The sequence below is a fragment of the Balaenoptera musculus genome, chromosome 2, assembly GCF_009873245.2.
Source record: "Balaenoptera musculus isolate JJ_BM4_2016_0621 chromosome 2, mBalMus1.pri.v3, whole genome shotgun sequence".
NCBI classification, from domain to species: Eukaryota; Metazoa; Chordata; class Mammalia; order Artiodactyla; family Balaenopteridae; genus Balaenoptera; species Balaenoptera musculus.
Genome location: NC_045786.1, coordinates 25281198 through 25307791, shown reverse-complemented (window position 1 = coordinate 25307791; position 26594 = coordinate 25281198). Strand labels below are relative to the sequence as shown.

The 26594-nt window shown below is 51.4% G+C and overlaps 1 protein-coding gene across 1 annotated transcript in view; it reads left to right on the top strand.

Annotated features, from left to right (window-relative positions):
* The window catches only part of PFKFB3 (6-phosphofructo-2-kinase/fructose-2,6-biphosphatase 3), an 84661-nt gene that overhangs the window by 20321 nt on the left and 37746 nt on the right, over positions 1 to 26594 (top strand). The window lies entirely within an intron of this gene.

Sequence of the window (26594 nt, the reverse complement as noted above, 5' to 3'; positions counted from 1 at the left end):
CCAGTGAAATGAGAGCAAAATAAAGATGCATTTAGGATGGCAAAGATTCAGACAAGTTACTAGGCTCATGCCCTCTGGCAGAGGGTCTGGGGAGTGGGGGGGACTGAAGGATGATGAAGGTAGCTGAAAGAATTTAATGTTATCAGATACGAGAAACAGTGGTAACGAAATAGAAAACCTAGATTAGGTTTCAGTAACTCTCGATGAGTAATTTTAAAATATGTATAACTAAAATCCTAGATAATCTCGAAATGGAAGGTTGCAGAGGGAAAAGAGAGGAGGGCAAAAAAAAGCCCTATGTGGATCGGATGCCAACATTCCATCCTACATATTGCAGGGGAGGAAAGAAATTTTCCCTCCACCCTTCTGGGTCGTTGGCTGAGGACTCCCCCTGCAACAAAAAAAAAGATTAATAGGAAAAAAATTTTAAAATGATGGACGTACGTGTACCCACAAAGATATGAGATTCAAAAGGCTGCCAGGCAGTTGAGGCTTATATACGCTCCTGAGCTAAGGCCAGGGATGGGGGTCTGGGGGCTTCTCAGGGGAAGAAGGCAGTTCGCTGGAAGGCGGGGGGTGGAAAGGTGTGGTCCACAGTCCCCCGCCCTGCAGACAGGTGTCTCAGGTGAAGAAGTGCACCTTCCCAGAAACAGGCCCCCCCCCCTTCTAATGTAAATTTCCCTTGTAAAAGGGTAACTTCTCCTGTGTCTGCGGTTTCTCAAAAATAACCAGCTCAAAATAACCCTTAAGCCAAGAGGCATATTTTGGGGTGGCAGATTCTGCCGCCCTTGATACACCTCCTGGAGCCAGGCTGTGGGGACGGCGGTGGGCAGGTACCGTGGGATAAGGCGGGGCAGGCACAGGGTAGGGCTCTGCGGCGTCTCCCGGTCGGGAGGCCAGGCAGGAGCCTGCAGGTGGAGCCCTGCTCTAGCCGCCGCGCCCTCCTGGGGCTGATGCCCTACGCGCAGGTGAGCTGAGCCCGGCCGCCCCTGGAGAGGTCACTCCCGGACAAGAGGCAGCGGCGGGGCGGGGCCTGGCGGGCGGGGCGGGACCGGGTGCGCGGTCGGGCGCGCGGATTGGCTGCCGGCGCGGCGCACGGGCCGGTCAGCGCGCGCCCCGCCCCGCCCCACGCCGCGTTCACGTGGCGCCACCCCAGCCTGCCCCGCGGCGCGGGTCCTGCACGTGGGCGCGGCGTGCACCCCGCGCTGCCGTGCACCCCGCGCTGCCGTGCACCCCGTGCTGCTTCCCCTCCCCGCGGCTTGGTTTCATTTTCCGGCCAAGGGTTTCTTCCGAGAAGGCCTGGGACTGGCTGAGCTTTGTTAAAGCGTCAGAGGAACTAGGTCGGCAGGTGGCTTGCCGAACCCGGACGGGGCCAGGCGGGGGTGGGGGGGTGCGCGCCGCAGAAGAGGAAAGGGGTCCGGGGAGGCATTAAAAAGAGCCCCGGACGCGGGAGATTGCGTAAGCGCGTGCAATGTTTTTATTTTCGGGAAGTAAATGTGCAAGTGCCCCGCGCTGCGTTTTCCTGCCCGGCAGAAAGACGTACCAAACCCGCTGATCGTGGACGCGATGTTCCGTGTGACATCGTGTAAACAGCCCACACAGCCACCCTGAAAGGACGCCTCCCGAGGGTCGGGGGCCTCAGTGAACTCCAGAAACCGCAGCCACCCCTGCATGCAAGCTCTCCCAGCCCTCTCCCCTACCCCCGGGTTGAGGCCCGGGCCTGACCCCGAGCTGGGCAATTCCCCTCAGCCCGCATCCCAGCCCTCCCCCTCCCCCAGAGCCTAGAATGAATTGGGACCGTGGCTACATACGGCTCTTCTCTCTGAAGTTAACTTTCGCAGAGTGACTCAGCTAGTGGAGGGTCAGGAAACCAAGTCATATGAGGAGTGGCTGAAGAACTGTGGTGTTTAGACCAGACAGGCCTCGAGGGCACACGAGCCCAGCTGCAAATATGTGAAGGACTCTCGGATTGCTTTGGTCCCGTGCTGCCTGAGCGGACAGAACAGAGATGCTTACAGGAGGTGGATTTCAGGTCAATTACAGAGACGGGTCAGGGAAGAAAGTTGATGGCGTTTTCTCCAGGAACCTGGTACAGATAGGTGTTTACATGTATCAGTAGGAAAATGGTGGAGCTTAGATTCAAACTCTGATCTGCCAGATTCCAAAGCCCTTGCCTTTTCAGTTTTCATGATGTATCTGTTTTAATGGGATGGGTTACTTTGGGGGTAATGACAGTGCCAAAGGGTTTCTGCACTGATGGAGTGCATTGGACTGGAGGATAGTGGTGTCACTGAATCTCTAGCTCTGATGAAGAGGGAGGTTGTCCTGGGCCAGACAGGATGCCATGGCTACCTGAGAAGGAGGAGGCCCCCTATCTCACCAGCAAGTCAGATTTTCCAGCCACACACATCTCTGATCCATTGTCGCTGCAAGTGCTCTCACACTTGTTAAAGCAGTCTTGACTTTGAGTTTAACAAATGTGATCACAGTATCCAACGGTCATCAGTCTTTGTCACGGCCTCCCAACCCTCTTTTTGCATCTGACCCTCTGCCCCTTGCCCACTCTGTCTGCCTAGACCTGGCTAAAAGTGGGACCAACGCAGTAAGAGCTGAGGACTGGGGGAACAAATAACTGACCTGAGTACATGTCAGCCCTCCAGGCAGCATGAGACACAGCGCCCTGAAAAGTCAGGAGGGGAGTGCCCAGGCAACAAATAACTCTGACCTGAGTACATGTCAGCCCTCAAGGCAGCACGAGACACAGCGCCCTGAAAAGTCAGGAGGGGAGCCCCCGGGCTGGTTGGAGTCTCTCTGTGGCCCTCAGTGCCTCATAGTTCAGACTTTAAGCCTCTAGGGAAGATGCATAGAGGAGGTGGCCCTCCCTGAGGTCTTGGGTTCATTTTATGAACTAATAGCTTTATGCTTTCTGAAAAGACAAGAGTACTTTAGGAGTCAGTTTTTGTCTCCACTACATGTGTTAAATTGTTCAGTGTATCCCATTTTAGCATCCCTGGGAGGAAGGTAGGGGTATGAAATGCGTGTAAAGAATCTGGATTTTCTTGGATCTCTAGCGGACCTGGTTACAATTTCTTATTTAAAAAAACCCAGTGAGAAAATACCAAGCTGAGCCCTCTTCCCGCAGAGGAACTTGCCTGAGGCTACTTCTGCTCTGGACACAGTTTATAGAGCTCTAGAGGCTATTTCTGAAGGTCCACTCTCCTTCCTTTTAGTAAATCTCCTGATTATTCATCCTTAACCTCCTGGGTCCTCCTCTCTCCTCTGCCTCCAGGGTATCAAGGCATTGGTCGTCTCCCAGGCAGCCCAGCCCAGCCCTCATCAACAGGGTAGAGAGGGGGAAATGTTTCTGTCTGCCTGCCTCCTTCTGGTCCGTTTCTCCCCCAGGTTGCATTTTAACTGATAAACACCCTAGGGTTAGGGTAGGGGCCAAGGTTAAGGCACAGTGTTCTTCTTTCCCTAGCTTTCCCCTCCCCACCCTAACGTTCGCATCCTAAAGGGCAGCTCAGGTGGGGTGGCTGTGGAGGTGGAGGTGATGAGTGCTTTGGAAGCTAGCCATGACACACCCCACTTCTGTTCCTGCTTACTGAGCCAGATCTCCCTGTCCGGTGGTCTTTGTATTCACTTATAGTTCATTCAATAAGGTATTTGGTCAATAAGACCAAACCCCCCAGGCTTTGTGCTGGAGGCTGGGAGTGCAAGCGAGAGAGGTGGGATATTGCTTCAAGTTCTGGAGTCACGCTTCCTGGGCTCACACACCAGCTGCGTGACCTTGGGGAACTTCCTTCATGTCTCTGTGCCTCCGTTTCCTCCCCTGTCAGCCGAGTGGGGTGGTCCTGAGGATGAAGCAGGAAGCACTCCAGTCTGGGCCTGCATGTGCTCGGTGCTCCACAGCCGGTGCCGTCAGTCCAGCGATGACAGCTCTGCGGTTGCTGCTGCCACCTGCTTCTGAGTGAGCTTCAGTGGGTTGGACGACGGGGGGCAGGGGTGAGCGGTCAGCACTGCAGCTGCCGCCGCCTGGAGGGCTCACTGCCCTTCCAGGCCCGATGGACCCTGACACCCAGGACTGCCCTGTGGGAAGGCAGGTGGTCCGCGGTGCCGACTGTCTAGGAAACTTGCTAGTGATCCATCTGCCCGGGACCGCACCTCCCAAAGTGGTCCTCAGCGGAACGCCCCCCTGCCCGCCTCCCCAGATTCTCCAGCAGGGACCCCCCTCGTGCTTTCCCGGGTGCAGCTGATGGGGTGGTCCCTCTGCCTGGGGGCAAAAAGTTTCTCCAGTTTTCCCCACTCGCACACCTGTGGGGTTGTAATGGGGTCTCTGGTGGCTACAAGCAGAGCTGGATCTTAACTTTAGTGGAAATAGGAGTGAAGGGGGCTCAAAACCGGGCCACAGCAGTTGCTGGGAGCCGGGAGGAGATGGCCATCCTCAGTAGATACAGAGCAGACCTGTGTTCCCGCTGGATTTTTTATTTTGATCTTGGGCCTTTGTTCCTCAGGCCTCCAGGGGCAGGGTGCGTGTGTGTGTGTGTGTGTGTGTGTGTGCGCGCGCGCGCGCGCACTTGCCCAGCTGACTGGTGGGTGTGGGGGAGGAACTGGGAGAAAGGGGTAGTTTTCTGAGGGCCAGGGAGAGGCTCACAAGTGTGAAGAATCTTTAAAAATCCTTCTAAAAAATGCAGCATCCTTAAATGCATATGTAATTGGGCAAAATCCCAGCCTCTGGGCTTGCTACAAAATTTGCAACAAGGATCAGAGACCCTAGGGAGGACTGGCCCCGGCCTGACTCCCAATTTTATGTTTTTATGAAGTTTTAGTTTTGTAGATGTGCATTTCCTTAAACCTTCACCAGCCTCTTTGAGGTTCTGGGTCTGTACACTAGAAGATTGATGTTCTTACTGGTAGTATGTATGGCTTGCTCTCTGGAAGGACTTGACTTTTCCTATTCCCTGTTTGTACGAACCTTAAATTAGTAACATTTTGGGAATCCTTTTTTTTTGCAGCGAATTTCCTGGATGTCTGTTTGTGGTTATTTTGAAGTGGCAGGGTTGGGGGGATGTGCCTTGGGGGCCTGCCCGCTGGTTCTCTGATGAGGAGACCGTGGTTTTGCTTTCAAGCAGAAGAACCAGGTTTAACATCTCCTGGAGCTCCAGAAATAGATCCGTATTCCAAGGTAGTAGGCGGCGTGCCTAGAAGCAATTAAAAAACCTCTGTCGTTTGAGCCTCATCTTATCTTGAGAGACTGCTTGGAGTGTTTGGTGATCCAGAAATCAGAAAGAGTGTGGATTGCTTTCACATCAAAAGAGAAATCTATCTTCCAAGCTCACTCCCACTCTCTTCCACTCCTCATGTATGCTCGCTTTCCTGCCCCTGTAACAAATGAAATACAGAAAGACGTCCGTTTAAACGGGAGTGGAAACTTTCAGCCACACATATTCCTGAGGCCATGGGTGGTGCAAATGGGACGGTTAAGAATGAGAGTGGTGGGGGTGATACCGGGGCATGAGCGCTTGCTGAGAAGCCAGAGGAGATGACCGCTGCCAGGACCCCAACTGAACCTCCGCGCTGAGTATCCCTCCTTAATCCTGCAGCCGGGAAAGGCAGAGTATGCCTGTGTCCTTCCTCAGCCCCCAAAGGATGACTTCAAGTGCAGGAAGAAAATACTGCAACTTCTCTTTCTACTTATTATTAACTCATCCTTTTTAATTTCTAATTTTCAAACAAGTTTTATAACTTACATAATATAGCAGCGCAGTGGCACCTGTATATAATTTACAACTAAAGACGTATCTTATTGGGGGGTAGTGATTGGTGATCAGAGAAGTTGGGAGGCCACTGCTCAGAGAAATGATGACACAGCAGGGAGAGAACAGTGCTTTGCAAACTTGAATGCATGTGACTCATTGGAGATGTAGTTGAAATGCAAATCTGTGTTCAGTAAGTCTGGGCTGGAGCTCCACATTCTGCAGTTGGAGGGTTGACTCAGAAGGAGTGAAATGGTGTTTCTCCCCTCCCCCGCCCCCTTTTTTTTTTTGGCCACAGTATCCATTCATTCTGTGTCTTAGTCATAGAGTGAAACCTGAAAGCCAGCAGGGGGTCAGGAACAGATATTCTGGAGCCTCCTCCCCAGAATGTCCCCGCCGTACCCCTGGCACTGCATGGAAGTCCCTGTGTGGTGAATATCATAGAGGTCCTGGCATCTATTCCCATCAGGGATGTGTCATTGTCCTGGGTCATATGACATTGCTTTGCTTGGTGCAGATGGCCCTAACCCTCTGCAGTGCAGAGGGAGAGGAGGGGGAGGGGAGAGGAGGAGGAGGGGGAGGGGGAGGGGGAGGAGGTGGGCGAACAGGTACACCCGTTAAAAGCCGGCCCCGCCCCTCCTGCCTTCTGTGCATTTCCCCTACTTCCCTTCCCTTGCCGGCCTTGTCTGGGCACTCTGAGACACAGGTGACACGGTTGGTACCTACCGCTTCTAACGTTAACTAACATTGGCAAAGCACATTTCAACACTGCTGCTTAAAAACCACAGCTCCCCGGGCCTAGAATTCTTTTTACCACTTTGTAGATGAGGAAACTGAGGCCCTGAGTGGTCAGCCGACTCATCTAAGAGTGCAGGGCTGGGCAGCAGTGGAGCAGGGCAGGCTCTTCCCACTGCATGCTTGCTTGTTCTTTATGTTTGAATAAAAACTTGTCTCTATTCTGGGAGCCAGTGAGAGCTAAGAGGCTTGAGTTTTTGAGGACTTTAATCCTCATTCATTCATTCATCATAAGTATCTAGGATGTGTCCTGTCTTAAGTGTTCAGAATTCAGGGATGGACAAGGCAGTCCTTGGCCTTAAGGAGGGAGACAGAGGAGCAAAGATGCATCTACCAGCCTGTTGGGTGCCGTGACGGGGTCAGGGCTCTGTGCTACTGGGGGTTCCCGTTGCCGTGGAAGGAGCAGCAGAGAAGGTGAACTGGCGGAGCGTTTAGGCTGAGACCTCAGGGTCTCAGCGAGATAAGGCGGGGGGTGGGGGGGGGGGGGGGGGGGGGGGGGACGGCAGCAGGGGACTCAGTGCGCAGATACTGGAATTTCTCCTCACTTCGACTGAAACGGAAATGATGGTGATTAATACATTTGAAACTTAATAACGATAATCCTAATGATTTATGCTGGTTGTTATGTCTTCTTGCTAAATCAGCCTATTTAACCATTATGGAAGGTCTCTCTTGAACGCTGCTAATATTGTTTGTTCTGAAATTTACTTTGCTGTTAATACAGCAACTCCCTTTTCTGTTGACTAGTGTTTGCATGCTGTAGTTCCCCCATCCTTTTACTTTTTTTTTTTTTTTTTTTAAATTTTTTTTTTTTTTTTTTCATCCTTTTACTTTTAATGATGCATGTCTTCGTACTTAAGCTGGATTTCTTTTCGTGGGGCTTGCTTTTTCTTTTTATCCAGTGTGATGTGTCTTTTAAGTAGTGTTTGACCATTTGCACTTAACGTAGCTGTGAATTGTCCTCAAGCACAAGAACAGAAATGTCCCCTCCGGGAACCAAGGTGGGAGGATTTTCTTCCAGTCTGTTCTGGACCAGAGTCTGGATTGGGTTCGGCCTGCTGGCTCTAAAGAATATTTCCCCAGCATTGGGCCCCAGAGTCAGTGACCTCGGGTCTGGAGCCCATGGAGCTTGGTCTTCAGGTTTGGGAAAGGAGCTGACTGAACAGACAGCACAGGCCCCACTGTCCCCATCCTCACACCCATGTCTCGCCATTTAGAAGCCCCACCTTCCCCCTTCAAACCCCTCCGGCTAGAAAAAGCCCACTTATGAGGCTCGTAAGCCCACTTCCTCCATGAAGCCTTCCTGGGCTGCTGACTGATGTACAAAGGGGTTTGCCTGTGGAAGGCACGCGCATTCAACACCAGCCTTGTGGTGGTCCGGGGTGTGGTAAGCTTCCCCGACACAGCATGAGAAGAGTCTCTTTGAAAAGAGAATTTCTAACGCTTTCCCTGAAGCCTCAAATGTAACAACCAGGACGGGTTTGGCACGTCCTGAAGCAGAAGGGGTTGGCCCTGGGCGTGGGAAGGGTGGACATCCACCCCTGTGTCTGCAGCATCCGAATGGAAGGTTGCTCTCCAGGTAAACATCTGAATGCCCTGTTGATGCATCTGGTCACCACTCAGCGTCCTTGTGGTTCAAACACTAAATTCTCAGACCCGTAATGGGACCCAGCAGTCAGTGGGTTGGGAGACACAAGAGGCTTGGTTTCCGACGAGGACCAGGAACACATGGCAGGTGATGGGTCACCAGGACCTGGGCACCGAGGACCAGAGTGATTTACCAGCCCCCCAAGGCCAGACAGCACCTGGGAAGGAGCAGCAGGACAAGGTCCTCCACCTCCAGGAGTGCTGGAGCACGTCTGCCCTGTTTCTCCCCAGGGAAGGCCCCTCTGTGATGAGCCTGACTTCACGACCTGCTCAGAGTCACTAAGGCCCGTTATTCAGGCCTCCCCGGACCCCCTCACACATGATCCTCTTCCAACTGGGGATGTCCTCCTCTCTCACCCCTGTCCTCCCCCTTCGCGCACTTGACACTTCAGATTTCCCCTCACGACACTTCCTCCACGAAGCCTTCCCAGACTGCTCGTGGCAGAATTGAGCGTTCTTCTCGCTCCTTCCACCAGCCCCTCATGCACTTCTATAAGAGTCACTGCTTGTGTTCGTGTCTGTGTCCGCAGCAGCCCATGGAAGGTGGAGGTGAGATTCCGTAGTCTCCACGTTCCCAGGGCCGAGTGCATCTAAACTGGAGGGAGAGCTTGTCAAGAAGGCTGCGCGTGCTGTCGGCGTCTTGTGTGTGTCTAGTCCATCAGCGTATACTTTCAGCACCCACGTTCTGAGGGGGGCTATGCTCCCCGCTGTGTTGGATGCAGAGAGAACATTCAGGCTCTGAACACACACGCACAACACAGATCCAGGCATGTGAAAAGGTGCAGACAGGACGCCAGTGTTTGATGTAGTACAGGAAATAAAAGCTCACGGGAACAGCAAGGGAGAGATGCTAAGAGACACGGAGGACATGTAGGGATTGGACAGAAAGGAGGAAAGGGATTTACGGAGGGTTGCTCTGTAGAAAAGCAGAGACAGGTGGGGGTGGGGGTGGGTTGGTGTGAAGGGGTGGGGGAGGGCATGTCTGGGGGAAGAAGCAGATCTATGGCCCAAGTGGAGGAGGCACAGGGGAGAGAGGCCGCCGAGAGCCCCCTGCAGAGGACCTGCAGTGAAGACTGAAGAGGTTGGAAGTGGTCTTAGGGGAAGTAGGGAGCCAGTGATAGTTCCTGAGCAGGGGCAAGAACAGAGCTGAAGTACCGTTTGAGGAGATGAGTGTGTGAGCGGTGTGTACGTTGGACTGGAATAGGGAGGCTGGAGGAGGAGATGGGAAGTGATGACCTGTGGTCTCGGGAGGTTCGAGGGCTTACATCTGACCGGAGACGGTAGGATCGGGCAGAACACAGATCACTTGTATGAGTGACCTTGCGTGAAATAGGGTCTGGTGACTAATTAGGCGTGGGGATTGGAGGGACCTGAAGGAGCAGGTTATGGTCAGAGGAGGGATCAGGGATCACCAGTTGGGCTTGTCTTCTATCCTCCCTGAGCCTCAGTTTCCTTGTCTGTACACTCAGGGAGCTGGGGCCTGGTGACTCATCCTGGTCTCCTGGCACACGGCTGCTGTTTACAGCGTTTCACTGAACAGGCCTGTTTACCGGAAGCCCAGCCCTCCCTGATCTCTTCCCGTCTGGCCGTATCACCTACTTTTCCCATTCATCTGGCGTGGGGCTTCTTAGAAGAGTCCCAGCACCCCCAGCACCTGGCCTGGTCTTGGCCCGGCTGTCCAGGCAGGGTGTCCCCGGGTGCAGCTCAGGTTCCATCGAGTGAGGGCGGCCACAGACCGGGCTGACCTCCTGGGCCCGCTGCCTGGAGCTGCCCGAGGCCCCGGCCAAGGAGGCTGAGATGGAGCCCAGCTATCAGGCACGTGGTCATCCCTGCCCCGGTCCGTGGGGACTGGCCAGCGAGGCCGGAAGTCAGCGCTTTTGGTCTGGCGGGAGGAAGGGCGGGTGTGAGGCCACCTGGCGCTCCGTGGGGCCCGGGGGCTCCGAGTTCCCAGTCTGCAGGCTTCGCGGGCGACGCCTGGACCTGGGGTCCTGGCGAGCCTCATGCATGGGCCTGTTTGGTTTTTTTTCAGTGGAGATGAATCGGACCCAGCGTCTCTCCTCAGACACCAGCATCACCTCTTCTTGGGTTCCCACGCATGAGGGTAATCTCTTTCATAGGGAGAAGCAGGAAGCTGCTATTGAAGTGGTGATAAATGACTGACAGATTGTGAAACGTTGTCTCAGTCTTGCTCTGCGCCCTCTGTCCTTTTTCTCTGCAGTTTCTGGCTCTTTCAGGGGCAGATTGCCAGGTATCGCGGTCAAAATCCCAATGCATCGAGCACTTAGTTCGTGCAGGCATTGTCCTGGATGTTTGCGTGCGCACATTCAAGCTTACGGAGTGAGGTCCTACCATCCTCAGCCCCGTTTCACAGAGGGTGAGGTCCTGGCATCCTCAGCCCCGTTTCACAGAGGGTGTCGCTGGGCATGGGGAGGGATGGAGCCCAGAGTGATGGCCACTCCCTGTGTCACTGGAGCTGGAACGTGACCAGGAAGTCTGGCTCCGGAGCCCTTACCCAGGAAACGGCATTGCTCCATGAAAGTCACTGTGGAGGAAGGAGAAAGAAAAACCAAACAAACCAGAAAGGGCTTTAATGTGGAAACACAGATATACATCTCATTGTGTTCAATGAGGAGGCATCCAAATGGTCAGGAAGCAATGAAAAGCGACTCCATCTCCCTAGTCATCTAGGAAATCAAATTAAAGCCACCATCAGACCCTTGAACAATGTAGGGGTTAGGGGTGCTGACACCCCCCAACCCCCCCCCCCCCCACACACACACAGTTGAGAATGCACGTACTGCTATCTGCCTCAAAAACAGAGGAACTGATAAATGACTCACCCAAGGGCAGGAAGCTGACACAGTTTGGAATGAATCAGGACTCAAACCCTTGTTCTTTTGATTCCATGTATTATGATCTCTAAGTGCCACAGACGTTTCCCCACCCTTAGTTAATTTAAGGGTCTGTAAAATGAAAACACAGATACTCTATTTATTGAAAAAACTCCACATAAAAGTGGACCCACACAGTTCAAACGCATATTGTTCAAGGGTCAACCGTCTGTCCCTGTTTCAGCCAGGATGGCTAAAAAGAAAGAGACCAAGTATTGAGGAGACTTTGGAGTGACAGGAACGCTCGTCTGGAGGTGAAAATTGATATCATCATTTTGGAAAATGCTTTGGCAATATTTACTGAACCGTGGTCCAGCAGCTCCAGTCCTCGGTGTAGACCTGCAAGAATCGTTTATGTGCCCAGACGTGCAAGAACGTTCCCAGCGGCATTATTGCAAGAACCTCTCAGTGGAAACCATTCAGCGTTCCAGCAACATGGAGAAAGAAATTGTGGTACATTGTGCAATGGAACAGTGATAACGAAGGAACCACGGCTCTAAGAGGCGACACGAAAGAATCTCACGGGCACAGCGTCGAGTGCATAAAGCCAGACCCAGGAGAACGCTAATGTGCTGCTCCGCTGACATAGCGCTTGAACCAAACAGACTAATCCGTTGTCCTAAGTGGGTGGTGACTGTCAGGGGCACGGGGCTCCTGGGGTTTAGGGAAGTGACCTAGTTCTTGCGCGGGTGATGGTTACGCAGGTGGGTTCACCTGGAGCTTTATCGAGGGGTGCATTTTTGTACGTATGTTACAAAAATGAGAATGAGATGTTGATTTTAAAAATGGCTTGGGGGATTGGAAACCTGGGTTCTAGCTGCCACTAACTTGTGAGTGCCTCGGGCCAGCCACCTCCCTCTGGATCCACTTTTCTGCGAAGTTGATGGCCTGGACTAGGTCGTGGTTTGCAGATCTCTCAGGGCCGCAGAACCATCTCTTCAAACAAAACCTCACCTGAAGTCTAAGTACATGAAACAGATCGAGTGGGTTGGGAAGAAATCAGGGATGAAATCAGGATAGGAGATGCGGGTGCTGTCTGGCCAGGGCTGGGGGAAGCAGATGGGAGCCCCCTGACCGTGTGCTCTTGGGGGCTTGCAGAGCTGGGCTTCCTGGGCTGGGAGCAGCTCTGAGGCCTCCTATGACCCCGGTGTCCAGCGCTCAGAGCGCCTGCAAAGAGCCACCCCAGCGCTTGTGGTTCTGCAGTGGCTTCTTACAGGACACACTTCCGAGCTCTACAGTCAGCCCGAACCGGGAGGGTTTGGCTGACCGCTTTGCTCTTCCTCCCAGTGGACAGAAATTCAGCAGCTACCTGGTGACTGGCATGCAGCCATTCACATCTTTGTATGAATTCCTCGTATCAGATTCTTTTTCCCCTACACATAAAAGACTTCAGTAAAACCCCGTTAATGGGAAGTTTTGGATGCAGGCATGGGCGGGGCGGGGGGCGATGGTTTGGGGAGCGTGGAAAACTCTGGGAGGTGGAGTGCATCGCAGAGAGCTCTGGGCACCTGCAGGGGTGCACGTGAGGGTGGATGTGAGAAGTGGGGGCTGGTGTGAAGACCCCGAACACGGGAGGGGCCCACGTACCGAGAAGCTCCCATCGGACTTGGATGCCGCCTGGGTCATAATGGGAAACGTGAGGCATCGAACACCAGTGATGCCCAGACTCAGAGAGTGAGCCCGTTTGTTTATTCAGGCCCCACTGACTAGGCCACTGTGGGCACACGCTGCCCAGCACAGCACCACCCACTCGTCGGATGTTTACGGCACACCTACTGGGGGCCAGGCTTCGTCCGTACTGAGGCTTCATTAGTGGCAGAAACAAACAAACAAAAATCTCTGCCCTCATGGAGGAGATGAGACAATAAACAGGATAACATAACACAGCACGTTAATGGTGATAAGTGCGGGGGGGTGGGGGGGTGGAATAAAACAGGAAAGAGAGGTGTGAAGTGTCGGGGGATGTGTGTGTGTGCTAAATCATAGTGACGGGGGCGGGGGGGGGGGCATCACCAAGTGACTTCGGCAGGGGGTGCGGGAGGGGAGGAGGGGGCCGGAACTGTCACGTGAACAGAGAGCTCCTCCCCGACACAGGGGCCTTTGGCGATTCCTCTGGAATGCAGTCAGGTGCTATTTCTCCTGGGGGCAGGGAGTGGGTGTCTTTGCCTTGAGTTTGTTTGCTGGATCAAGGGATTTATTGCTTTTGGAGCAATTCCAGGCCTCGCAGGGCACGTGGGGAAGTGTTTGAGGGCCCCTGCGTGTGTTCGGCCCCTACTTGCCTCCTCTGCCCCAGAGGGCACCCTGCCCTTCTGCCTCTGCAAATTGGGCTGGTGGGATTTGATGTAGGACTTTGGTCACTGCTGGCACCACTTTTGAAACAAACTGCCTTGGGAAATGGTCTCTAGTCCCAGTTTCCTCCTCCCTACCCTGGTGACCACTGTGAAAAGCTTCTCCACCACTCCGTGTCCTAGGACAAGTTATTTAATCTCTCTGAGATTGCATCCTTATCTCCAGAATAGCAATAGTTCCTACCTGGTTGGGTAGTTCTAAAGATGAGAGATAATCTCTTTTAAGTACTTAACACAATGCCTGGTACATTCAGTAAAAGGGAGCTGTGATGAATTTATTGGCTAAGAATAAAAATAGCTAATACTTCCTGGGCTCTATTTTCTACCCTATTTTCCCAGTGAAGAAACTGGGGCACAGAGAGGTTAAGTTCTTGGTCCAAGGTCACACAGCTGGTAAGTGGTGAATCTGAACCCAGGCAGTCTGGTTCCCACCAGGGAGGAGCAACAGATGAAGGTGAAGCAGGCAAAAGCTTGAACTTGTAGGACCCTGTGCTGCTTTTGAGCTCTTTCTCCAAGTCCCTTACTCTTTGCTGGAAGCTTTCTGATCATTTATCAGCTAACAGTTTGTTCCCTTTGGTGCTGAAAGGCCACATCTACAAGGAGAAAGATTGGGGCATGGGGAGGAGGCCCCCAGCTGGAGGAATTTTCCTCTTCCTCCTTTCTCTGCTCTGGGGTGTCACCATCCGTTCGGGCCCTCAAAGGACGGTGTGGAGGCCCAGGAAGGCAACAGGCAGAAGGTGGGGGAAGAGAAGGAACCCATCCCCGTGAGTTCCAACTGTCGGAGGCTGGGTTTTCGAATGGTGAGGAAGCGGGCGCCCCAGGAGCCCCGAGGTGGAGAGGAATCCTCTTGTCTGAGCAGGTAGGTACGGGAGGGACGAAGAACAGAGATGTGCATGTGAGCCAGACTCAGCCAAGGCAGACAGCGGTGCTGGCGCTGGAACTCAGTGCTCCTTCCAGTTTGGTGAGTTGTGAGATGACCTCTGAGCCCCCTGCGTGACAATGAGGCATGTGACTAGCTCCAGACGGGGAGTGCCCTTTAACAGGCGCAGAGTGAGATCAATCTAAGTGACAGGTACGACTGCAGGGGAATGATCGGACTCTCAGCACTCAGCCATTCAAAGTTACCAGCTTTTAGAAATGTCTGGGATTAGCGTTATTTTGAATGAACGAATGAATGAATGAGTGAGTGAATGATGTATATGTAAGTCAGTGTGGACTCCAGGACAACAGGCAGTCCTAAGGCATTCAGACCGAGGGAAAAACAGTACTATTTTTTTTCCCCTAAGGATCACAGTAATACAGGCTCACTGTAGAAAGGGCAGAAAAGTACAACGAAAGAAAGGCATCACCCGTGGTTCGCTAGCATAGAGGTAGCTGTTGTTATCATTTCTGGGAATTTTCTTCTTTCTTCCAAAAAGTTGATCATGGGATGTATGCAGTTTGTACTCTGACTGCCTTACTTTTAAGAATTCAAACTAAGATGGTCTACTCGGTTTATTCGTTCTCTGGAAAATGGCAAATTGTTGAATGTGTCCCTAAAACTAAGGCACATCCTAATCATACGATATAGAGGCTGACCCTTGAACAGGCATTTGTATACCCATGCACATTCACCACAGGCAAAAGGGGGACGCAGCCAAGTGCCCATCCACGGATGAATGCATTAATCCACACAATGGGATAATATTCAGCCTTTGTGGAAGGAAGGACTTTGTGACACGTGCTGCAACACGTGTGAACCCTGAGGACATCATGCTAAGAGAAATGGGACAGTCACGAGAGGGCAAATATATGACTCCACCTCTCTGAGGAATTCAGAGACAGGAAGTAGAATGCAGGTTACCAGGGCCGATGGGGAGGGGGAGGGGGACTTATCCTTTAGTAGGTGAGAGTTTCAGTTTGGGAAGATGGAAATTTCTGGAGGTGGACGGTGGTGATGGTTGTACCGCACGTGGATGTGCTCAGTGCCACTGGACTGAGCACTTAGAAATGGTGAAATTGGTAAGGTGTAAGTTACATATATTTCACCAGAAAGAAACAAAACAGGGCAAAAGATAAGAGTTGGAGCCGTGGAGCCTGGCTTCCAGCCGTGGGGGTCTCTGCTCCGGTGACTCTTCCTGCCCCTCCTCCCCGCGGCTGCCTCTCTAACCCCTGACCCGTCCTCTGGGAAGCGTGATTCTGTGCATCACACACAAGAAGAGGGGAGGAGGAGGGGCAGGTAGCGGAGGGGAGCCCGGCACACACTTGGGGTGGCTTGGAATCCTGACACCACCTCTGGGAGAAGCAGGGCCTCCCAGATCACAGGCCCGATGCCTCCCACGGGCTGGCTCTCCACCCGCTCCTGTTCCTCCAGGCTGCGGACATGGAGCCTGGCTTGGGGGCCAGTGGAGGAGGCGGCGAGATGGCCCCAGGCTCTCCCTGGCTCAGCTGGACGATGCCCAAGTGTGGGTGAAGTTTGTCATCCAGTCCAGGGTCTGGGGCCAGGGTCAGGAGGGCAGAGGGCCGAGTCTCTGCCAGGCAGTGCAACCCCATTGCCAGTGCCCCAGGGACCCCACTTGCTCCACGGCAGGGTCAGCCGGAGTGTCCGTCTGTCCCCATGGACCCACCCTGTTGACCTCAGAAAGTGGACATGGCTGAGCCCTGCAGGGTCTGAAGCAGCAGAGCCCTGCGTGCACACGTGTACATGCACACACACACGCGTGCACCCAGGCCCATCCCTAGGTGACTTCGTCTTTACCCGCCACCCCAGCTGCTCTCATGGGGGGTGGGGAGGGGACTCCCAGTGAGTCTCGTCATCTCTGTCGGGTGAACGGACCTCGTGGGTAAATGACCTTTCGGGGGACTTTGCTAGCCTAGCAAAGCAGGTAGGAGGGAATTTTCTCTGGAAACTACCTAGTAGTTTAGTATCCTAAGAATTTATCCAGCTTCTTTGAGAAGGTCAACCCAGTTCTTCATTCTCAAAAGCAAAACAAAACAAACAAGAACAAGTTTCAAGGCTGGTCAGTGGCTGGTCATAAGGCACAGAAAAGAAAAGGCTGCAGGTGTAGCAGGAACACCGGCTCCGAGAGGTTCACTTATTCTAGATTTTTTTGCTCACGGATCTCTCCTAAACACCAACAAACTCCATGGCGATTGTGTCTACTAGTTGCTTCCCATGCAGATATGTCTTGTTTCCTGAACAAGGTATAAAGTATTTGTAGTCAGATGCCACGAACTTCTCCCAATCCCGTGGCCCCAGCCTGAAGCTCAGTATAGGGCTGCTGGTTAGGTGTGGTGCAAATTAGGATCTTTATTTGGCTAGACACAGCGATCACTTGAGAGGCTTTTAAAAAAATTGCAAAGCCTAAATCCTACCCAGCAGTTCTGACCGAATGGGTCTAGCATGGGGTTTACACATCGGATGTTTGGAAAATGTTCTCTGGATGGTTCTCGTGTGTCCCTGATGCTGAAAACCAGTGATCTGTATCATGGTTCAGGTTAAGTAATCAGTTTTGCGTGTTCACTCCTTTTTTTCCCCCTAGATTATCCAGCCTATCAGCCTGGGATCTCAAGTTATTGAAACCCAGGACATAACAAACCTGATTGAAATAGCCAGGAGGCTAAGGCCTGGCTTTACATGAGGCTCAGTGGAAGAAACACGTGGGTGACCAGGTCGTGCCCCAGAGGGTTTCCTGCTGAAGTTCCTTCACGTCTCTTATCGGCCCATGAGGCCTTCCAGTTCTCTCCATACATCCTCATTTGATCTCTCATTGCTTTGGGAGGATTATGGAAACGACTGCTGTTTTAACCCACAGTCCATTTACAAGGCACCCCGGGCCAGGCTGCTTCTGCAGGGAGCTCATCCCATCCACGTTACCTGGAGGCTGTAGCGTCTGCCAGGACCCATAAGTTTCTTCTCCTTTTGGTGCCTTTCCTCCAACTTCCAGCATGGGGCTTGTCAAGAAGAAAAAAAAAAAAGAGTTCCCTTGTCAAAAAAAAAAAAAAAAGAGAAGGTAATCAGAAGACACCCCCATTTATAGTTGCTAATATGCTAGTCGTTTACTGTATCCCTTGCTTTTGTTAAAGTGTTATTTAACCCAGTTTGCACTGGAGGTGAGACTGAGAAATGAGAGCCTTTGTCTTCCTCCAGGAAAACTGTTTGGATCAGCAAGTAGGTGAGAAGGGGCGGTGAGGGCTGCCAACCTCAGACTCCCTCCCCGGGGAGTTAAACCTCAGGGGCCTCTTCCTTTGGGTGACACGGGGGCTCCCGGTGGCCCCTCCTGCCTGAGGGTCCCCAGCAGACCTCCAGCCCAGACCCGCCGTCCTTCCCGTTTTCTTGCCCCCTTTAACCAGTTTCACACACACATATATATTTCTTTTAAAAGGGTTTCATTTCGGGAGGCCGATGGGGCGCAGTGGTTAACGGCAGGGACTATTAACTTTGCGGCAGGCACATCTGGATTTGAATCCCTGTCGTGTGAACTGGTGCAGGATTTCTACCTCTCAACCTGGATTTCCTTCTCTGGAAACTAGTGACACCATTACTTACCTGATTGCATTGTTGAGAAAATATATGTAAAACTTGAGCACAGAGCTTGGCCCAGATTTACTGATTGATAAATGGTAGCTCTTTTAATAATGATTACTATTATGGTTATCAAATAGTTGTTATAGTATTGTATTCTAGTCATTATAAAATATCTTAAAATACATTCATAAAATGAAAATGAAAATCACCTATAATTCAACCACCGAGATCTATCATTTCTGATCTATAGACACATCTAATATATTCTAGAAAGTTGAGATTCCACCAGCATTACTTTTTAAAAAAAATTTATTGAAGTATTGATATAGTTGATTTACAATGTTGTGTTAATTTCTGCTGTACAGCAAAGTGACTCATTTATACATATATATATTCTTTTTCATATTCTTTTCCGTTATGGTTTATCACAGGGTATTGAATATAGTTCCCTGTGCTATACAGTAGGACCTTGTGGTTTAGCCATTCTGTATGTAACAGTTTGCATCTGCTAACCCCAAACTCCCATTCCGTTCCTCCCACACCCCCTTCCCCTTTGGCAACCACAAGTCTGTTCTCTATATCCCACCAGCATTATTTTATGTGTAATTTCCTTGTCGCCGTATTCTGCTATCAGCAGTACACCTCATATATGGCACGTGACAGTGTCCAAAAGACGCACTCACCGCGGCAGTGACACCATCTGGGTCCAGTGACTTCTGTGTCTCTGGCTTTTATCCTTTTCCCCCTTATTCCCTGCTGATGAGTTTCTGACCACTCACTGTGGAGCTGGGTCATCAGATTGGGTCCCCTGCATTGGCTATTCGTCCATGGGGGTGTTTTCCTGTGCACCCAAAGGACACCCTTGGAGCCGGTGCTCTGCCTCCCTCTTGTTCCGAGTGAGTGGGGTTCTCCCTGCACACCTCTGCCTGGCAGCCTTGTGCCTCCGCCTCCTTCTGGGTGTGGGTGTCTTTCCAGCTCTAGAAGCAGCGATCTGGGGGGGAGGGGCCCAGGCCAGGATGCTGAGTGGCTCGGGCCAGTCTCCTAAAGACCAAAGCAAAGAGAGAATCCCCCTCAGCAGGCAGACGTGAAGGGGCTCAGGGATCCCCCCGGAAGAGACCAGCCCCTGGAAGCAGATGTAGGCCACAAGAGGCCAGTCCTGAGCCCATCCGCCGCGTGCAGGGCCTCGGGATCTGTGCCTGATGTGCTGTCTCTTCAGCTTAAGGGCTTGGATGCCGGTTAAGTCCAGGACCACGGGAGGGGCTATGCTTTAAGCCACCCAGCAATCATTGATGATCTAATGGGGATGGGGTGTAGATTCTTTTCTGGAAGCAAGCTTGATAAGGATGAAGAGAACAGGCCACAAAAACTGGCCAACTGAGGGGGCGAGGAGGGCGGTGGAGGAAGGCCAGGGCCTCAAATGTGGTCGCTCTGGTCCCGCCCATCTTCCCGCTGGTGTGGCTGGACCAGTTCTCAGTCTGGGAGCTGAGGCAAGTCGCTCCGTGGGGCTCAGGCCTCACCTAGTTATACTAGATCAATAGTTCCTTCCTCCTTTATTACAAAAACTCCGGCACCCTTTCCACAGTGATGTAAGGTCTTGCTGATTCTCCCGCAAGAGCAGGAACCCTGTCCAAGTTTTCTGGGGTGGCTCCAGTGAAGCTGTTGGGGTCTTCCCTTGCTTTCAGGGATGCAAAGAGGCCAAAATCACAAGTTTTTTTTTTTTTTCTGGTGGTGTTTTTGGTGGTATATAACAAGAGAAATGACTTTAAGTGAAACTCTTTTGTTCTCGATTATATTATTAACATAATAATTGTGTGTGAAGTCTGTATTAGAATTTTGATGGTGCTCATGATACGTCTACCAGTTAGGAATGCTTTTGGCTAGAACTCACAGAATTCCTGACCATCAGTAGCTTAAACCTAAAGGATGTTCTTTATTGTTTTCCATCGAGAATGGGTCAGATGGTCACATCCAGACCTGCCAGGGGGAGTGGCTTGCGGATGGGACCGGAGGCAGCTTACCCTGAAATTGGGGACTTCCGCCTCCCCCATCTGCCCGAGCGAGGCGCAGGCAGCCGGGGAGAAACGGAGGGGCTGCAGGGCGGACAGTGGTCCGCGTCTCCACATCCACTGAAACAGATCTTCAGCTTTCGGTATTTTACAGCTAACACATGCTATTTGGTTTACTTTAGTTATGGAGGGGAAACATGAATTTTCGTTAGGTGAGTTCAAGAATGGCACCGTAGGGACTTCCCTGGTGGTCTAGTGGTTAGGATTCGGCACTTTCACTGCTGAGAGCGTGGGTTCCATCCCTGGTCCCGGAACTAAGATCCCGCAAGCCACGCAGCGTGGCCAAAAAAAAAAAAAAAAAAAAAGGCACGATTGTACCTGTTCGGGTTGGAGATGGAACATATAAACCTCATTGGTCTCGTCTGAGTGCAAAGCTTAATAGCTTTCCCCACTCTTTTTGTAATAAAAGACTATGTCTCCTGAGAGTGGTTTGTTGAAAAACTGTGTTATCCGAAAAGGATGCTATGGCAGAGACTGCGAGCATTCCCCCAACATCCACGCGCCCCCTTTCTGAGCAGCAGAATCCCGGGCATTTGGTCCAGATAAAAGACTGAGTTTCCCTCCTGACTTTGTGGCCAGTGTGGAAACCACGTTCTGGCCAGTGAGGTGATGGGGAGGAGTTCCAAGACTTCTGCAGAGTGTTTTTTTTTTTTTTTTAATATTTACTTACTTATTTGGTTGCACCAGGTCTTAGTTGTGGCAGGCGGACTCCTTAGTTGTTTTCTTAGTTGCAGCATGCATGTGGGATCTAGTTCCCTGACCGGGGACCAAACCCGGACCCCCTGCATTGGGAGCGCAGAGTCTTAACCACTGCGCCACCAGGGAAGTCCCCTGCAGAGTGTTTTAAAAGTAAAAAGCCAAGCATCCTTTATGCCAGTATATTTTGCTCTACATAACTTTATAATATTTAAATAGTGTAATATGTACGACATAGCTTATGTTACACTGTTTAATATAGTGTAATATATATGACATGGCTTATGTTACACCATTTAAAATATAGTAAATGAGGAGAGAAATGTTAGGCAACTATTCTAGGCTGCTTCTCTACAAATTACCTGTTTCCTGTGTGGCAGGACTTTTCTTTTCTTTTTTTTTTTTGGCCAAGCCATGCGGCTGGTAGGATCTTAGTTCCCTGACCAGGGATCGAACCCAGGCCCTTGGCAGTGAAAGCTCGGAGTCCTAACCACTGGACCGCCAGGGAATTCCCATGTGGCAGGTCTTTTGTTGCCAACAAGTGAAAAGTTAAATTAAATGTAATTGCCATTATACATTATCTTTCAACATTAGATTTTGAAATATGAGAGATGCCGTGATTTGATGAGATGCATGCAAATTCCAACCCTGAGGAAGAGCCTTTTGAAGTGAATGTGCAGAATTACTACCATTTTAGGTGCTTCATGAACTTAACATTTTTTTACTACCATTTTAGGTGCTTCATGAACTTAAAATTTTTTACTACCATTTTAGGTGCTTCATGAACTTAAAATTTTTTTGAGTTTTATTTTTTGTTTTGAAATAATTTCAGACTCACAGGAAAGTTGCAAAAATAGCACAAAGCCTTCCAAGATAGCCTTCATCCAGATTTTGCAAATGTTAACATTTACCCTATTTGATTTCTGCTTCTCTCTTTTTCTCTCTCCCTCACTCCTCTGCCTGTCTGTCTCTCTCTCTATCCATCCATCCATCCATCCACCTTACCCACCCTAGGTGCACCGTGTAAGTGGAATCATACAGTATTTGTTCTTTTGTGACTGGCTTATTTCACTCAACATAATGTCCTCACGGTTCATGCATGTTGTAGCAGACGTCAGAATTTCCTTCCTTTTTACAGGCTGAATAATATTCCACTGTATGGATAGACCATATTCTGTGTATCCATTCATCTGTGGATGGACATTTGGGTTGTTTCCACCTCTTGGCTACCGTGAATAATGCTGTTTTGAACATGGGTGTGCAAGTAACTCCTCGGGATCCAGGCCATTTATTTCTTAGAATATCCCCCTATCTGGGTTTGTTTGTTGCTTCTTTATGATTAGATCCAGCCTCTACATTTTTGGCAGGAACACCCGGGAGTAGTGCCGTGTCCTCGGGGTAGGTCTTTGTGTGGTAGGTCTTTGTCTTATTCCTGCCCATGTTCACTTTGATCCCTTGTGTAGGATGGCGTCTGCCAGCTTCCTCTACTGTGAGGTTACTATTCCTCCTTTGTAATTAATAAGTGTCTTGTGGGGAGATGCTCTGAGATGCTGCAAATATCCCATTTCTTGTCAAACTTTCAGCCACTCGATGACTCTTATCTGAAATAATTATTACCAAGTAGTGCCTTACAAATTTCATCGTTGTTTTTACACTTATTTGTTGGCATTCTGTGTAAAGAGACGCTCTTTCATCTCCTGCACCCATTCATTCATTCATTTGATTTGCAGGTGAATGGATTTGGGGATTCTCATTTTACTCAGGGTTATAACCTATTACTATTATTCATTTTGTTGCCCAACTTGTACCAGATTTGACCCGTGGAATGCCTTAAAGTAGACCCTTGTGTCTTTTTTGACATCTCCTTATCATTTTCTCATGAAGTCACATGTCAACATCAATGATTGTTGTGGTTCCCATCTATACACAGTCATCAATACAGGGTATACATCAAATACCAAATAACTGAGACTAAATTCGTCTGAAGCTGTACCATGGCCAAACCCCTCAGCGCGGCTGCTGATAATTCATCTGAGCGCTAAGCCGGCCAAGCATCAAGAGCACAATCGTCTTGCACCCTAACTTCTGTGAACTCCATACACGCTCGGATGCTCTCAAGCTGTTTTATTTTGGGCATGTGTGTTGGTTGGGTCCTCGAGGAAGCAGACAGGAGTCAGAAGTGCAAGAGATTTATTGGGGGTAGTGCTTGTGAAAAATAAAGGGAGAGGGTTGCAGGCCTGATACCTGTGAACGGCGAATTGGGGGGTGTGCGGGAAGAGATGGAGGGCATCTCTGAGAAGTCTCTGCCAGCCCCGGTGGGGAGCTTCAGTGCAGAGCTTGCCCATTGTGGGCAGAAACGGCCAGGCCCAGGTGCCCCGCCGGGCCTCAGTCCTTACCTGGGAGCTGCCGGGAGGCCCTGGTGCCCTGCTGGGCTCAGTCCTTACCTGGGGGCTGCCGGGAGGGGCATGGCCTGGGCTCCGAGGCCACCATGGATCCCAAAGTGCTGTGGCTGGAGGCTCATTTAACTGCACCCCTCACAGCTGATGAGCAAGTTGTTTCTTAAGGGAGACCGGAGGGGCATACCTCTAAGGCGGCCGTAGGAAAAATATTTAAAGATTGTGTTTGTTGATTCAAAAACTAGAAATTTGAAACAGAACTAATTCCTACACGGGGGGTGGACATCTTCTTGGGATCCCACGTGTTTGTGACTCCCCGAGGTTTCAATCATCACTAGATGGGAAACGCTGGTCTAGGTGTCTAACTCCGTTCTTGTCTGGGGTTTCGAGCTGGCGTCTCTGATTGGTTCAGAGGGGCCGTAATGGTCTCCAGTTGCCCCAACGGGCGACTGGAAAGAATGAGTCGTCAGCCGGATCACCGGAGGGCTATAGCATTCCAAGGGGCTTGTCAGAAGAATGTTCCACCCAATCTGTGGCTCCTGGCCCCGTGGCTACCCAGGCTGATCAGTTGTGTGATTAAATGCTGGGTCAGCAGCTTTGTACCCAGATTCACTTAGTATCGTGGTTCTAGACTTAAAGACTTTACAACGGAAAAGGACCACTGACATCATGAGATCGTTCCACACTTCAGGTGTACAGAAGTGCCCTGCCCCAAATCACCAAGTTGATGAGCTGGGCCGGGGGCTCACAATGCGGCAGGCACTGTGTCATCGTTCTGTCCCATCATGGTCCCCCGTAGCCTCCAGCCCGCAGTCGGGCTTCTGCTCCCGGGAGCAACACAATGCAAGTCAGCTCCCCTGTATTGGTACCTGGTTATCATTTTATCTCATCATCTTGTTCTTTATCTCACATCTAGTTCTTTAGCTGTTCCTCACAGAGTGGTTTCCAGATGCCTGGGGCCTTCTGATTGCCTTCCTCTGGATGTGTCTGAGTTTGTTACCGTTCCCTTAAAAGGCGTCTCCCAGAACCGGACACATGCGCAGTGTGGTCTTAGCGCAGCGATTACAGACCACCCGCCCCTCTAACTTGAACGCTAGGCGTTAGCACTGCCCAGCTGCTGTAGGCTTTCCAACATCTACTCAGTGCTGTTTTCTAAAACCTGCATTTAAACGTTTTTTTGGCTTGATTTGGCTCTATTTTTAGAATGTTTTCCACCGGGAGAAGGAAGAAGTACAAGGGGGAACAGAGAGGGGAAAGGATGTCAGCTCTGATTTGGCAATTGCAGAGCTGCATGCGCCGTGGGGCGTAAGCCGACTTGCGACACAGCCTGCTCCCCACTTTCTCAACCTCGGCTCCCGGTGCATCGCCCTGGGCGCTCACCACACGGCAGAAGGTGGCTGCTTGTCAGTTCTGTCCTCACCAGGGTCCTGGGTCGGGAGCCTCGGTTGTTTTGACTTCGGCTCTTCTCCGTGTGTGTGTGTGTGTGTGTGTGTGTGTGTGTTGAGGAAACCAAGGGCTGCAGACCAGGTCGTGTGTGTGTGTGTGTGTGTGTGTGTTGAGGAAACCAAGGGCTGGAGACCAGGTCGTGTGTGTGTGTGTGTGTGTGTGTGTGTGTGTGTGTGTGTGTTGAGGAAACCAAGGGCTGGAGACCAAGTCATGTGTGTGTGTGTGTGTGTGTGTGTGTGTGTGTTGAGGAAACCAAGGGCTGGAGACCAGGTCATGTGTGTGTGTGTACGTGTGTGTGTGTGTGTGTGTGTGTATGTGTGTTGAGGAAACCAAGGCCTGGAGACCAAGTCGTGTGTGTGTGTGTGTGTGTGTGTGTGTGTGTTGAGGAAACCAAGGGCTGGAGACCAGGTCATGTGTGTGTGTGTATGTGTGTGTGTGTGTGTTGAGGAAACCAAGGGCTGGAGACCAGGTCATGTGTGTGCGTGTACGTGTGTGTGTGTGTGTGTGTGTGTTGAGGAAACCAATGGCTGGAGACCAGGTCATGTGTGTGTGTGTACGTGTGTGTGTGTGTGTGTGTGTGTATGTGTGTTGAGGAAACCAAGGCCTGGAGACCAAGTCATGTGTGTGTGTGTGTGTGTGTGTGTGTGTTGAGGAAACCAAGGGCTGCAGACCAGGTCGTGGAGCCTCAAGAGGAGAAGAAGTCTACTAACACGCCTCAGCCACCACCTCGGGCTGGGCCTGGATGATTCAGAAAATGCTAACCTTCATGTGTGTGTTGAGTACTGGAGTGTCTGCCTGAGCACTTTCCGTGGCATCTGATTTGACCCCCTTCCCCACCTCGCCAGGTGCACAGGCAGCGATTATCCGGATTTTCCAGATGAGCCAGCTGCTCACCAGGGCGAGTGGCTCTCTGTCCCTCTCCGAGCCCTGGGGTTCCCTGAGTGGTTACAGAGGCTACTTCCAGCCCGTGAGGCGAGCCATATAGCATCACTGCAAATACGTTTTTCCTTCATCCAACATACTGAAGACGTCCTGTGTGCCTGACATGATGGCAGGCTCTGGTGATACACGGATGAATAGCTGTCTGTGTTTTAAGTGCTTATAGTCTAGTAATTACCATCCAGTTTCTATTTGCATTTCATTGAGAGCAATTAGAATCCTTGGAGAAGTGGAGGAGATGCTTCCAGACCATCTAGAGGGTTCATGGGCAGAGGAGGGAACTTGGGTCCAGAGAGGGCAATCCCGTGACCTGGTACAGACAGGGTCAGGGCGGGGTCCAGGCCCCCATCCCTAGCCCACGCCCCTCCCCACCCTGCAGTCTCTTCCTTGCCCCCACTCCCGCTGAATAAGCTTTGGAGACCAGACAGGGCTGGTTTGCGTAGTTGAGGATCCAAACCTGGGTTATCCATAGGTTCCCTAGTATCGCTTTTTGCCAGTCAGTTCAAGAGCCTGGCTGTGGTATTAACAGCAGGTCTTATGGTGTCAGTCATCATTCACTCCTCCCTAGAACCTGATTCCTTTCACATCGTGGGGCCAGTCCACTCTTGCTCTGCTGTGTGCCGTGGAAGGCTGTGTTCACGCTGCTTTAAAGCCCAGGAGTGGGCTTCTGAGCCTGAAGAGTGCATGTCTCATGGGGACACGACGGTTGCTCACACAGCTTGGAGGGTGGGCATCTGCCCTGGAGGAGGGGGCAGGTGGCAGAGAGAGAATTGAGGGAAGTTGCAGGAAGGGACATTTGTCTGTCTGGCCAGCAGCCCATCTAATACTAGAATGACCAGCCCGAAGCCACAGGTTCAAGCTGAGGCTTTGCGGGAGGGCGGTCAGATTTCTAGATTGGGGTTTGTAGATGGGGTGTGGAAACAGCCTAGGGAACATGCAGGGTGTGGAGGGTGGGAATGTGAGCTGTTCCAGCAGCAGAAGAAGGTGCCAGGTGCGGGCGGGGGAGCGGCTGGGAGCTTGACCCTCTCCCCTGGCTCCACCTTCGCCTCAGCCATGGCTAACCTGCAAGTCTGAGAATCATCATTTAGCCAGGAGATTGCTTAGCTAAAA